The following is a 14,545-nucleotide window of genomic DNA, read 5'->3' on the forward strand; positions in this document are numbered from 1 at the left end:
CTGGACTTGAACCCAGAACCTTCTTCTTGCTGTGAGGCAACAGTGCTAACCACAGCACTCACCTTCCCTGGCCTCGTCCACTATTCACAAACCAACACTTGACCACACCCCAGCTGTCATATTTTATATATATATACACACACAGTGCTCAACGTAAATGAGTACACCCCCTTTGAAAAGTAACATTTTAAACATTAGCTCAATGAACACAAAATTTCCAAAATGTTGACAAGACAAAGTTTAATATAACATCTATTTAACTTATAACGTGAAAGTAAGGTTAATAATATAACTTAGATTACACATTTTTCAGTTTTACTCAAATTAGGGTGGTGCAAAAATGAGTACACCCCACAACAAAAACTACTACATCTAGTACTTTGTATGGCCTCTATGATTTTTAATGACCGCACCAAGTCTTCTAAGCATGGAATGAACAAGTTGGTGACATTTTGCAACATCAATCTTTTTCCATTCTTCAACAATGACCTCTTTTAGTGACTGGATGCTGGATGGAGAGTGATGCTCAGCTTGTCAGTGCTCAGTGTAAATGAGTACACCCCCTTTGAAAAGTAACATTTTAAACAATATCTCAATGAACACAAACAATTTCCAAAATGTTGACAAGACAAAGTTTAATATAACATCTGTTTAACTTATAACGTGAAAGTAAGGTTAATAATGAATTAATTATTAATTAATAATGAGTTATTAATGAGTTAATAACTCAATTTCTTTGCAATTCCCAAAAGAAAATAATTTCTTTACACCACAAAGGTGAAGGCTACAAGAAGATCAGCAAAGCTTTACTTATCAGTCAGAATACTGTAGCAAAAGTGGCACAAAAATTTAAGAAAGATGGAACTGCAACCATCTCACAGAGATGTCCAGGTCGTCCACAGATGTTAACACCTTGACAGGAGCGTCTTCTGATGAGAAGGACTGAAGAAAATTGGCATGCAAGTTCACTGCAGTTATCTAAAGAAGTAGAAAGCCAAACTGGGGTGACTATTTCCTGTGACACAATACGGCGCACACTGCAGAGGAATGGCATGCATGGATGCCGTCCACGAAAGAAGCCTCTCCTAAAGCCCAGGCACAAAAAAGCCCGCCTAGAGTTTGCCAGGGCCCATGCTGACAAAGATGAAGACTACTGGAACTCTATACTCTGGAGTGATGAGACCAAGATAAATGTTTTTGGAACTGATGGCTTCAAAACTGTATGGCGTCGCAAAGGTGAGGAATACAAAGAAAACTGCATGGTGCCTACAGTGAAACATGGTGGTGGCAGTGTCCTTATGTGGGGCTGCATGAGTGCTGCTGGTGTCGGGGAGCTGCATTTCATTGATGGCATCATGAATTTAGATGTATTGCTCTATACTTAAAGAGAAGATGCGACCATCACTCCGTGCCCTTGGTCGTCGTGCACTTTTCCAACATGACTAAACACATCTAAGGCCACTGTTGGATTTCTGAAGAAGAACAGGGTGAAAGTGATTCAGTGGCCAAGTATGTCTCCTGATCTGAACCCAATCGAACACCTATGGGGAATTCTGAAGAGACAAGTTGAGCATCACTCTCCATCCAGCATCCAGTCACTAAAAGAGGTCATTGTTGAAGAATGGAAAAAGATTGATGTTGCAAAATGTCACCAACTTGTTCATTCCATGCCTAGAAGACTTGGTGCTGTCATTAAAAATCATGGAGGCCATACAAAGTACTACATGTAGTAGTTTTTGTTGTGGGGTGTACTCATTTTTGCACCACCCTAATTTGAGTAAAACTGAAAAATGTGTAATCTAAGTTATATTATTAACCTTACTTTTTCCCGTTATAAGTTAAACAGATGTTATATTAAACTGTCTTGTCAACATTTTGGAAATTGTTTGTGTTCATTGAGCTATTGTTTAAAATGTTACTTTTCAAAGGGGGTGTACTCATTTATGCTGAGCACATATTTACACACACACACACACACACACACACACACATATATATATATATATATATATATATATATATATATATATATATATATATATATATATATAAAACACAATATAGGGCACCTCTGCCAGTGACAAGTGATGAATGAAATCTGGTCTTTTCATTCACAGGAACCTAACTACTATACTACTTCTGAAGCTGCTTTTTTGGCATTTCACATGCTGAGATTTTCTGATGGGCGGCATGGTGGTGTAGTGGTTAGCATTGTCGCCTCACAACAAGAAGGTCCAGGTTCGAGCCCCGTGGCCGGCGAGGGCCTTTCTGTGCGGAGTTTGCATGTTCTCCCTGTGTCCGCGTGGGTTTCCTCCGGGTGCTCCGGTTTCCCCCACAGTCCAAAGACATGCAGGTCAGGTTAACTGGTGACCCTAGGTGTGAATGTGAGTGTGAATGGTTGTCTGTGTTTATGTGTCAGCTCTGTGATGACCCGGCGACTTGTCCAGGGTGTACCCCGCCTTTCTCCCGTAGTCAGCTGGGATAGGCTCCAGCTTGCCTGCGACCCTGTAGAACAGGATAAAGCGGCTAGAGATAATGAGATGAGATGTTAGAGCCAAAACATTCCTGCCCAATGACAAGCTCTCTGTCTGTCTTTAAATATTTGTGCCTTTATTGTCATTACTGATCTCTACCATACATAATTTATATTTCATGTGCATGATCAGTGATTTGTTTAATCATGTCAGATTATGATGAACCAGTTACAAGGATACCAATGAAAAGAAAGCGTGCACATTCTAAAACAAAGTTCAATAAAGAATGGTCTTTTGCATTTCCGTGTGTACAGCCTGTGAAAGATCAGCCAGGCAAAGCTTTCTGCACAGTGAGTATATCCATCCATCCATCCATCCATCCATCCATTATTTGTAGCCACTTATCCTGTTCTACAGAGTCGCAGGTAAGTTGGAGCCTATCCCAGCTGACTATGGTCGAGAGGCGGGGTACACCCTGGACAAGTCGCCAGGCCATCGTAGGGCTGATACAGAGACAAACAACCATTCACACTCACATTCACACCTACGGTCAATTTAGAGCCACCAATTATCCTAACCTGCATATCTTTGGACTGTGGGGGAAACTGGAGCACCCGGAGGAAACCCACACAGACATGGGGAGAACATGCAAACTCCACACAGAAAGGCCCTTGCCGGCTGCTGGGCTTGGACCCAGGACCTTCTTGCTGTGAGGCGACAGTGCTAACCACTACACCACTGTGCCACCCCACAGTGAGTATATATTATTTTAAATAACTTATTTACAAGATCTAGCCCTAATGTTTAAATTTCCATTTATATTTGTTTGTAAAGAGATCCATATGTTGGAAATATCCCAGTGTTTTAACGTATCTAAAATCTAGATCTGCATCTGACATACTCTAGTACAGGCCTATAATAGAATAATGTCTGTAATGATCTAAGACTAGTGTGTGATTTATCCAATTTCAGGGTCATTGCCCTGTTAAAATAAACACTGCTCGGTGTTGTCAGACGCTAACATGTACTGTTATTAACAGTCCACAAGCAAGTTTGATACCAGTATAAATGTCACAAAAATAAGCTGAAACTCATATTTCAATGCCATTAAATGCCATGAAAAATAAATTTCTGGTGGAGACCCTCCCATCTTGGTGGCTTTACCGCTGTTGATCCATCGCTGCGTGCCCTCAGCCTCTGGCATCACAGCATTTGGAAGTTGGAAACTTGGGACCTATGAGACAGTATATGGACGTAGTAAAGTGACAGTAAAGTGGAAGGGGCAATCCTTTAAGTGTTTAAATCAATACTTTAATTAGAACCTTAATTGAGACCAGGAAAAGCTCACCAAAGATAAGGTTCTGAACTAAAGATTAAAAAGTCCAAACTATATGACAGCAGCAGATCCAGTACTGAGCCATTAAATTTTTTTAACTGAATCCACTCTCAGTTTTGGTGCTTTAGATCAAATTTAAAATCTCATCTCATCTCATTATCTCTAGCCGCTTTATCCTGTTCTACAGGGTCGCAGGCAAGCTGGAGCCTATCCCAGCTGACTACGGGCAAAAGGCGGGGTTAATTGGTGGCTCTAAATTGACCGTAGGTGTGAATGTGAGTGTGAATGATTGTCTGTGTCTATGTGTCAGCCCTGTGATGACCTGGCGACTTGTCCAGGGTGTACCCCGCCTTTCGCCCGTAGTCAGCTGGGATAGGCTCCAGCTTGCCTGCGACCCTGTAGAACAGGATAAAGCGGCTAGAGAAAATGAGATGAGAATATAAATCTAACCTAAACTGATATCAGCTTATAAGGAATTAGCTTATAGTTTTATAGTTTTATAATCCAACAGTGATAAGTTTCCCTAAATATTGAATGGAAGGGTAATTTTATTTTGGGTCTTGTTCTAAGTTGGTAGAAACCTTCAACAGTACCATTTATATGTGAATAAGGTAATGCTTTCTTGATAATGATTCTCTTACACTGACTTAAATCACAATTATTATTATTCTTTTTTTTTCTTGGCTTGACTTCGCGAACGAAGATTCAGAGTCGGGTCTGTCCACGATAGCTGCAGGCACACTGATGGCTAACGAGGCCTATCTGGGACAGGCAGGTTCAGCTGCAGCGGCTGCAGATGAATGACTGATCGGTGTTTGGAGCGGAGGGCACCTTGTTTTTCCTCCTGCTTCTCTTCTGTTCCAGGCTGGTTGTACGTGTGCACTTGAAGGCTGCGACTGCCCCATGGGTGATACTGCACCAGCCCACCTGGTCAGCAGCAAGAGATGACCAGGTGCGAGTGTCAGTGTGGCACATGGTCAGAGAGGCCTTGAGGAGGTCCTTGTACTTCTTCTGTGGGGCTCCTCTGTTGCATTGCCCAGTGGACAGTTTGCCATAAAGTGATATCTTGGGCAGGCAGTGGTCTTCCATCCTGGACACGTGCCCAACCCAACGCAGCCGAGCTTTGAGGAGCATGGCCTTGATACTGGAGATCTCTGCCTGCTGGAGAACCTCCACATTACTGATGAAGTCGCTCCAGTGGATGTTGAGGATGGAATGGAGACAGCGCTGATGGAAGTGCTTGAGGAGTCGTTGATGCCATCAATAGGTCACCCACGTCTCAGAGCCATACAGGAGTCTCGACAGTACGGGGGGGCTCTTCAGCCCAGTATAGCAACCTGCCTGGGAGAGGGAACTCTGACATAAAACCTATGACCCGAGAACCTCCCTGTCACGGTCCCAGCTTGCTAGGCCATGGCAGACGAACTTCGGGTGTAAAGGGCGGGGCTAGTACTGCGCACACTGCACTCCACCTTAAAGCTCCATTGCGCAGGCTGGAAGGAAATGTCCAAATCACAATACACACACATTAATCACATTAAATATTATGCTTTATATTGGAATGCGCTGTATTTTTGACATTTCCCTTATATGCTAGTGTCACAGGAAGACACTGCTTAACGCTATTTAATTGGAGAAAGTGTTCAAGGATCTTGAACATAATGGCTAAAGATAGAGGTTTTGCTGTTAGTGCTTAAAAACTGACAAAATTTTCTTGTCTCACTCACCATTTTTCAGCAATCCACTGCAGAAGAGACTGAAAAGATTGGACTTGATGTTCCATAATGCAAAGCAGCTACATGATTCAGTTGTGGTGAGTTAACTCAGAGGTTAGTTAATGATCTACAAGCTGACAAGCATGATGGCTTTATGAGCATGAATGTTTGGAACTGTACTCTGGCTGACCAGAATCTACAGATGAGGAGGTGAAAGACCTGGACAAAAAGTGCTGTTGAAACACTTTCTTTAGGTAGAGATATGGTTATATTTTACTGGCACTACTACCAGATATGAGTTGAATGGCATTGTGGGTAATGGAGGTAACTGTCAACCAAAGTAAAAATAGAACAACATATGGATGAAAGACGTTCATAGTGTTAATGGAGATGTTGTAATATTAGAGTACCAACATTAGAGGGCGATCATAATCTTCCTGTGAGCATAAAACCCTAAAAAATCCTCTCAATTCAAGTGCATCTGTTTCATGGAGAGCTACATCCAGTGAGCACTTTATTAGAAACATCTGTCAATCTGCTAACTCATTATTCAATCAGCAAATCATGTTACAGCAGTTCAATGCATAAAATCATGCAGATAAAGGTCAATGGCATCAGTTAATGTTCACATCAAACATCAGAATAGGAGAATAAATATGATCTGATTGATTTTGACTGGGGCATGGATGTTGATGCCAAACATGCAGGTTTGAGTATTTCAAAAACTGCTGGTCTCCTGGAATTTTCACACACAACAGTCTCTCGAGTTGACACAGAATGGTGAAACAAACAAACAAACAAACAAACAAACAAACAAACAAACAAACAAACAAACAAACAAACAAACAAACATCCAGTGAGCTGCAGCAGTAAGGAACAGATATACCACTGACTGTTAGAAAGCATTGACACTGGAGACTCCTTCGAAAAATGATAAATAAATGTCTTCTCATACAAAGTTTCACTATATCAGCAATTACACACACTGTCCACCAAATAAGTCCCATGAATGAGCAGTTACTATGAAAACAATAATGTATTATCAAAAGTACATTAATATTAACCTCTGGTTTGCCTAGCAGTGCTGTAACAGGAAATTAATCAACACCTTCTTACCAATCACATTTGAGGATTCAGCAGCAGTGTGGTATAAATGCTGGTAACATGTCCATCCATCCATCCATCCATCCATCCATCCATCCATCCATTATCAGTAACCGCTTATCCTGTGCAGGGTCACGGGCTTGTTACATGTCTCATTTGTAAGTTCTTAGTGGAGAAAAAGAGTTTGCTACTATAGAATTACAATTGAAGCATTACTGTTTATTCAGTTTGTTCAAATAATGCTCTCAAAATTCAGCATACTGTCACATTACAGCGGGAACAGATAAGGGGTTTCACAGACAAAGAATCACACAAAGACATACAATGCACACATAAACGCAAACCCAGATGCCAACCTCAAAGCCCATATTTTAGTGAAATAACAGACTCGTCATGACAGCCCTCTGCTTATGCCTCGCACACTGTGTAGCATGTTGCCATGGAGATCAGTAATGTGTGAGTCACTGCAGCAGACTCTCTCTCTCTCTCTCTCTCTCTCTCTCTGCCTTCTCGACCTCCACTCATGGTCATGCATCCACATGTGGTTAAGCTTTCATACAGTCACACAAACAAGGGGAAATAATAACACACTGAGAATCTGTGCTAAAATAAATATATGAGTCAGCTTTACTTACTCTTTAGCCTGAGATGAGTCAGCCTATATTTACTAGGTTAATAAAACAAATATTTTCCCCCAGGGCGAAACCCACACATTTTACATAGGCTAAAGCAGGAATGGGTTGGTGCATAACCAAATGAAAAATTAAGAAGAAAACAAGACATTCATTCATTCATTCATTCATTCATTCATTCATCTTCAGTAACCGTTTTATCTTGGTAAGGGTATGGATGTGGAATGTGGGAACTACGGGCATGAGGTGGGAATACACACTGAATGAGATGCTAGTCTACTGTAGCACACCACACACACACACACACACACACACACACGCACTTAGCATAGTCTACTGGTATGGTTTGGGTAGGAAACCAGAAGGAAGCACATGTGGTGAACATGCACAGAAACCCCACACAGGCAGTAACCCAAGTGTACTAAACAACTTTACTGGATAGCATTTTAGCCATAAATTTTAGCCACTTCATTCTGGACTCAGTTTCACCATTCGTTATTACTTCTATAGAGGAGCTGACAAAAATACACTCACTGACCACTTTAATAGGAACTTGTTTTTGATTCTAAGATTCCTGTTCTTGGCTGACAGGACTGGAACCCAATGTGGTCTTCTGTTTTTGCATGCTGAGATGCTTTTCTGCTCACCACAGTTGTAAAGAGTGATTATATGAGTTACTATATCCTTCATGGCAGCTCAAATCACACACACACACATCACATTATCTCTAGCCGCTTTATCCTTCTACAGGGTCGCAGGCAAGCTGGAGCCTATCCCAGCTGACTACGGGCGAAAGGCGGGGTACACCCTGGACAAGTCGCCAGGTCATCACAGGGCTGACACATAGACACAGACAACCATTCACACTCACATTCACACCTACGGTCAATTTAGAGTCACCAGTTAACCTAACCTGCATGTCTTTGGACAGTGGGGGAAACCGGAGCACCCGGAGGAAACCCACGCGGACACGGGGAGAACATGCAAACTCCACACAGAAAGGCCCTCGCCGGCCCCGGGGCTCGAACCCAGGACCTTCTTGCTGTGAGGCGACAGTGCTAACCACTACACCACCGTGCCGCCCCAGCTCAAATCAATCTGGCCATTTTCCTCTCTGACCTCTCTTATCAACAAGGCATTTCCACCCACAGAACTGTCGCTCACTTAATGTTTTTTTGTTTTTCACACCATTCTGTGTAAACTCTAGAGACTGTTGTGTGTGAAAACCCCAGGAGATCAGCGGTTTCTGAAATACTCAAACCAGTCCATCTGGCACCAACACCCATGCCACAGTGACAGTCACACTTTGAGGCAGGGCTCTACAGTGCGCACATTTCACTCACATTTGCGAGCGAATTTTTCGGCATGCGAACGACGAAAAAAAAAACACGTGCATTCGTGCGAGGGCTTCTTGCAGCCGACAATTTAGGAAAGCACTGAGCACAGACGCGATGAGTTTAACATTCTAAAATGTATCAAACGTTAAACTGCAAAGTATGTAAATCCAGCGCTGGATAGCCTACCTAATATAGTGTAATGAGTAACGGCCTGTATTGTTGTGTGTGTGTTCAGTGTTGTGTACGTGTGTGTGTTCTGCTTGCGCCTTGCTCCCTGTCTGTAGTTGCGTGCATTGCCTCTGTCTTGCACTGCGGTGATTCCCACGGTAGCTGGGGGGGGGGAGTGAAAAAGTTAAATTTTTTTTGCCGTTCTGCCATGCTAGTGCGTTTTACTGGGACATGATATTTCAGCATTTTTATTCTTCTCGGTTTGTAGCTTGAATAAGTTTAGGCTACTGAGTAACACTTTCAGTTAAAGTTGAGTCTGGTGCTTTTGTGCTGACACTACAATAGCCTACTATCACAATAAATATCCCCCGTAACATTTCCCGTTTTCTACTCATCTTTCTGTGATTGCCCCTCTTTCCCACGGTTGTATGTTGTGGGTGTGGCATTAGGTGGGAAAAGTGCTTTTTAGGGATTCATCAGATCATTCAACTGAGAGATAACTGAGAGCTGGTTCGGACCAAGCTGAGAAATATATTCGCTATGCAGAGAATAACGGCGTTTTTTAAAAGCAATGATGGTGGAAACGAATAAAAGAACGGACGAGGAAGAAAGTGTAGTGAAGAAAGCTAGAACGACGGGAGATGGTGCGGGAAAATTATATAATGAGATGGAAAGCACACACCCCAGTGCAAACATTTAGATGGGAACATACAACACAGCAGAAAAACAAATAATATACAGTATATACAAATGGTGCATGTCACAACACAGCAGAAAAACAAAGAATATATATACACAACTGGGCGTGTTAAGTTGCAAATGTTAATTGCACATTAGTTATAGAAACTCAGTTCAGCTACAAAACTCAGGATATTGCACTGTATTTGGTATTGCATTGTATTGGGTATGGATGTAAAAGTGTAGAAATATAAATATAAAATATACAAAAGCTATAAAAACTAAAAAGTTGCTCTGTGAGGTTGCACTGTAATAAGTATTGCACTGTATCAGGTAAGTGTGAGAATATTGTCCTTTTAGGTCCTTGTTGGTGCATTGTTGCACCTGCCAGAAGTGGCATCAGTCAGTGCATGTAATTAGCCTTTTTCACATTATGTCACTTGCAGAAGAACCTCACATCCGTTTTCAGCCTTTTGAATGGAAGAAGAGGCGGCATGCTAATCTGCTGGCTAACAAGTAGCAACCATAGAAAGTCAGTAAACTTCCTTTCCAAAACAAGGCAGATAGGTGACTGGAATGGTCGCTAACAATACGTAATGATAAACAACAATGCGCAATATTATTATCAATCTTATCTGTGAATGACACAGTTTTGTTAACATATGTTGCCGCCGTATACCTCTTCTTCCATTCAAAAGGCTGAAAACGGATACGAGTTCCCCTGCAAGTGACGTAATGTGAAAAAGGCTAATTGTTCAAGGTGGTTATGGCCTGTGGGGAAAAAACTGTTTTTGAGTCTGTTGGTCCTTGCTTTGATGCACCTGTAACGCCTGCCTGAGGGCAGCAAGTCAAAGAACTCAGAGCCAGGGTGGGAGCTGTCCTTGATGATGATGTTAGCTCTGCTGAGCTCTGCTCGCTGTTTAGCTACTGTTTGTTCATTCATTCAGTTGTTCGTTATTCATTTGTTTGTTCATTCATTCACTTGTTCATTCATTCTCAATTGAATTTTGCGTTTTATGTGTTGGTGTGTCTAAGGTTTGCGCTGCAATAAACCTTTAAAATGAAAACCTACTTGTGCTTGTGCCCCCATTTTTTCCCCTGTGCTCCTAAAATTTTTAACTTAGGAGCACGTGTGCTCCTGAAAAAAAAAGTTAGTGTAGAGCCCTGCTTTGAGATCACAATTTTTCCCATTCCGATGTTTGAAGTGGATATTAACTGAAGCTCTTGATTTGTATCTGCATAATTTTATGCATTGGGCGTCTGTCAAGGGATTGGCTGATTAGATAACTGCATAAAACAGCAGGTGGATGGGTGTTCCTAATAAAGTGGCCAGTGAGTGTATATAGATAATGTTTACTAGCAAAATAGTGCTCCCTTTTTTCAAACAAATATTACTCAAAATTAAAAACTAACAAGAAAATACTACTCATAACTCATGCTTTTGTGGAATTCTTGTTTGTTGAGTGGATTTACTGTATGCTAATAGTCAAGTAAAATAATAACATTTTGTACGTTAATATGACAGTATATTTACTAACCAATTACTACCAATTTGAATGACTTTTGTATCTATCCTATCCAAAACATTTAATCTGGAAGTTATTTTGTATAAGCCAGTATGTGGTAATATAAGCTTAAAGTACAGTCTATTTTTGTCTCGATAATATCTCTAAGTTTCTGTCAGCCTGGGGGATTGGGCAGCAAGAAAAAAAATATTAAACCAAATTAAAAGTGATAATATATAATTCAACTTGATGTAAATGTGGCGTGTACTCTGATTAGGAACGCATAATTTCCAGTTTCATATCATTTAAATTATGCACACCCATTAAAATCATCAGTGCAAAACAAATGCAATATACATTGGTTACAGAAATAAATGCATATTATGCACTGGGGACCTATTTAGCACTGTAGGTGTTATATGGTTATTATCGCTTCTGTGTCTGTATTAAAGCAGGCATTGAAACAAATAAGAAAATATGTTCCAGCTGAGTTAAGAACATATTAGTAAGCCATATCCCTGATCTTGAAAATTTTTTTAGAGGTTATTATTATACATAAAAGCACAGAATGGTGGTACAAATAACTTGGCAACCAATTATTTATTGTGGTAAGTATTTCCATCCATCCACCCATTATCCATAACCGCTTATCCTGTACAGGGTCGCAGGCAAGCTGGAGTTGGCTATGGGTGAGAGGCGGGGTACACCCTGGACAAGTCGCCAGGTCATCGCAGGGCTGACACATGGAGACAAACAACCATTCACACTCACATTCACACCTACGGTCAATTTAGAGCCACCAATTAGCCTAACCTGCATGTCTTTGGACTGTGGGGGAAACTGGAGCACCCGAAGGAAACCCACACAGACACGGGGAGAGAACCTGCAAACTCCACACAGAAAGGCCCCCGTCGGCCACTGGGCTTGAACCCAGAACCTTCTTGCTGTGAGGCAACAGTGCTAACTACTACACCACTGTGCTGCCCTAGTAAGTATTTGTCAAGTCAAGTCAAGTCAAGTTTATTTGTATAGCGCTTTTAACAATAAACATTGTCGCAAAGCAGCTTTACACAATTTGAACGACTTAAAACATGAGCTAATTTTATCCCTAATCTATCCCCAATGAGCAAGCCTGTGGCGACGGTGGCAAGGAAAAACTCCCTCAGACGACATGAGGAAGAAACCTCGAGAGGAACCAGACTCAAAAGGGAACCCATCCTCATTTGGGCAACAACAGACAGCATGACTATAACATTAACAGTTTTAACAAGAAGTCAGTTTTGTTGATGTTATAAACTCTTCATTGATGGAAACTTGAGTGCAAAACTGTTCATAACAACTGCAGTCCTAAAGTTAGCAAGTCAACTGTAGTCCTCAGCAGGCCTGGAATTTCGTCATTTTAGGGGCAAGGCCACTTGGCCTTTTGTGCTGTCAATTTTTTGAGGGCACGAAGGCCAAAAGCCAGGGCACCAAGGCCATAAAATAAAACAATGATTTTAAGTTCACGTCTATAATGAATTTAATTTAAGGACTAATGACTCTTCTGAGGAAGATTGGAGTCTCAGTCAAAACTATCAAGCAGGTAAAGAAACATCTACACTATTATGTCTGAAGATAAGAAAATATTGAGCACATCTAAACTTATCAATCCATCACTCACTTCAAAAATTGTAAAACTTAAACCTATATCCTCCCATAATTTTTGTTCAATTGACACCGAATGTGCAAGAGCATCTTCAGACTGTACTACTACGCAGATTTTTGATTAATTAAAATTGAGCCTGGAGTACATCAAAATGTTTGACTGTAAATGGAACATATACTAGCATGCAGGCTACTGATTAACCCATAAGAGCCCAGACTGATTTCTCAATCAAGGAAAATTATTGAGGAAATAAAATGAACTAAATAGATGACAAAGAAAACATTTCTGACCTTTTATTTTTTTAAAATAGCACTTTCATGTCTCAAGATCTGAAATATTAAATTGCAAATTTGCAGAACACTGCAACACTATTACACTGTTAACCCGAAAGTTCATTCTATGGAAACAGTTTAAGTAAATACCACTTTTAAAGATTAGTTTTATTGCATTACTTAAACAGTATGAGTATATGAAGAGTATATGAGACAGTCATTGGGTGTACTCATTTTTGTAATTTAAACAAACTTAAACTATCATGTTTTACCTCAGGCCACAGTGCTGCCCTGTTGTGATCGGCTCAAAACTCAAGACAAGTCTGTGCTTGCTTGGCATAATTATTACTGGGGGGTAAATGAATAAAAGTAAATGTTAATGTTGTAATGACGCCAAAAACAATGAGATAAAATCTCTTGTGATGGTGAGCTCGTCAAGATGGCAGCAGCTACACTTCGGTTAAACAGTAAAAAGAAACATACAATACTAGTAACAAAACAATGCTAACTGCATAGATTAAAAAAGTGGCTATGAACAGACAACAGCACATATCACGTATCATATTACGGCAGGAACAAGCAGTAGTAACATCCATGACCTTACGCTTAAAGCTCGACAAAGGAAAAACTTGACAGCAAGCTAATTAGCATTTGTTACCGGCTACAGTCGGTGCTCGGCACGTTAAAAGTGGGTCAACGTTGTAACGACATAACGTTACTGTACAAGCAATGCTTATTTAACGGTAACAAACTTAAGCCCTATATGTTGAAATTCCTATCTTATTCGTTCGTTAATTTATCACACAGTCTTACCTCAGTCAACTTCTTCCCTCCTTCTGTGAAAATTCAACGTCTCAGACGCAGACACAAGTGGGCGGGGGATGCGTTTGATTAAGGCCCTGTCCACACGGCAACGGATTCAGGTGAATCTGATAAATTTTTTATCGTTTTGGCCTCGCGTCCACACGGCACCGGCGTTTTGGGTGCCCCAAAACGATATTTTTTGAGAACGGGTTCCAGAGTGGAAAAATCTGGCAACGGCACCGTTGCGAAGTCGTCTGGATGAGTAGAACGGATTTGTTTACGATGACGTCACAACCACATGACTAGAACAAGCAGCACTCTCGCGCGCATCATTCGTAACAACAACAGCAACAATGGATAAGAATCTTTATTATTGGATAAGAATCTTTTGAAATTGTTTACACATCAACCTGACTGACCTGCCAGACAGACAATTTACACCTGCTTTGATGAACAGAAAGTCCAGCCTTCCACACAAAGCAACCTGACTATAATGGAGGCAGAGGGGAAAAGGGTCAGAAGACCCTTCAACAGACTGTTTTGTATGAACCACTGCATTGCATTCACTTTTGTATACAGCTTTTCTTTTAAATAAACAAGTAACTGAACCATTTCTTGAATTTCTTTTTTTTATTGGATAAGACTGCTTTTCAAAATGTTCACACACAATATAAAAAGTTATATAAATTATATAAAAATGCTTTTCAAAATGTTCACACAATAAGAAAATTAAGTTATATAAAACTATGCACACTAATAAAACTAATTTGTACACACAGAAGGCACGATTTCCTCACGTAGTCGCAGCCATCTTCTTCTTCTTGTTGTGTGTTTGCTCCTGTGAGTGCTTCACGCCAGGTAGAAGAAGGGGCTTA

Source organism: Neoarius graeffei, chromosome 7, assembly GCF_027579695.1.
Source record: "Neoarius graeffei isolate fNeoGra1 chromosome 7, fNeoGra1.pri, whole genome shotgun sequence".
NCBI lineage: Eukaryota > Metazoa > Chordata > Actinopteri > Siluriformes > Ariidae > Neoarius > Neoarius graeffei.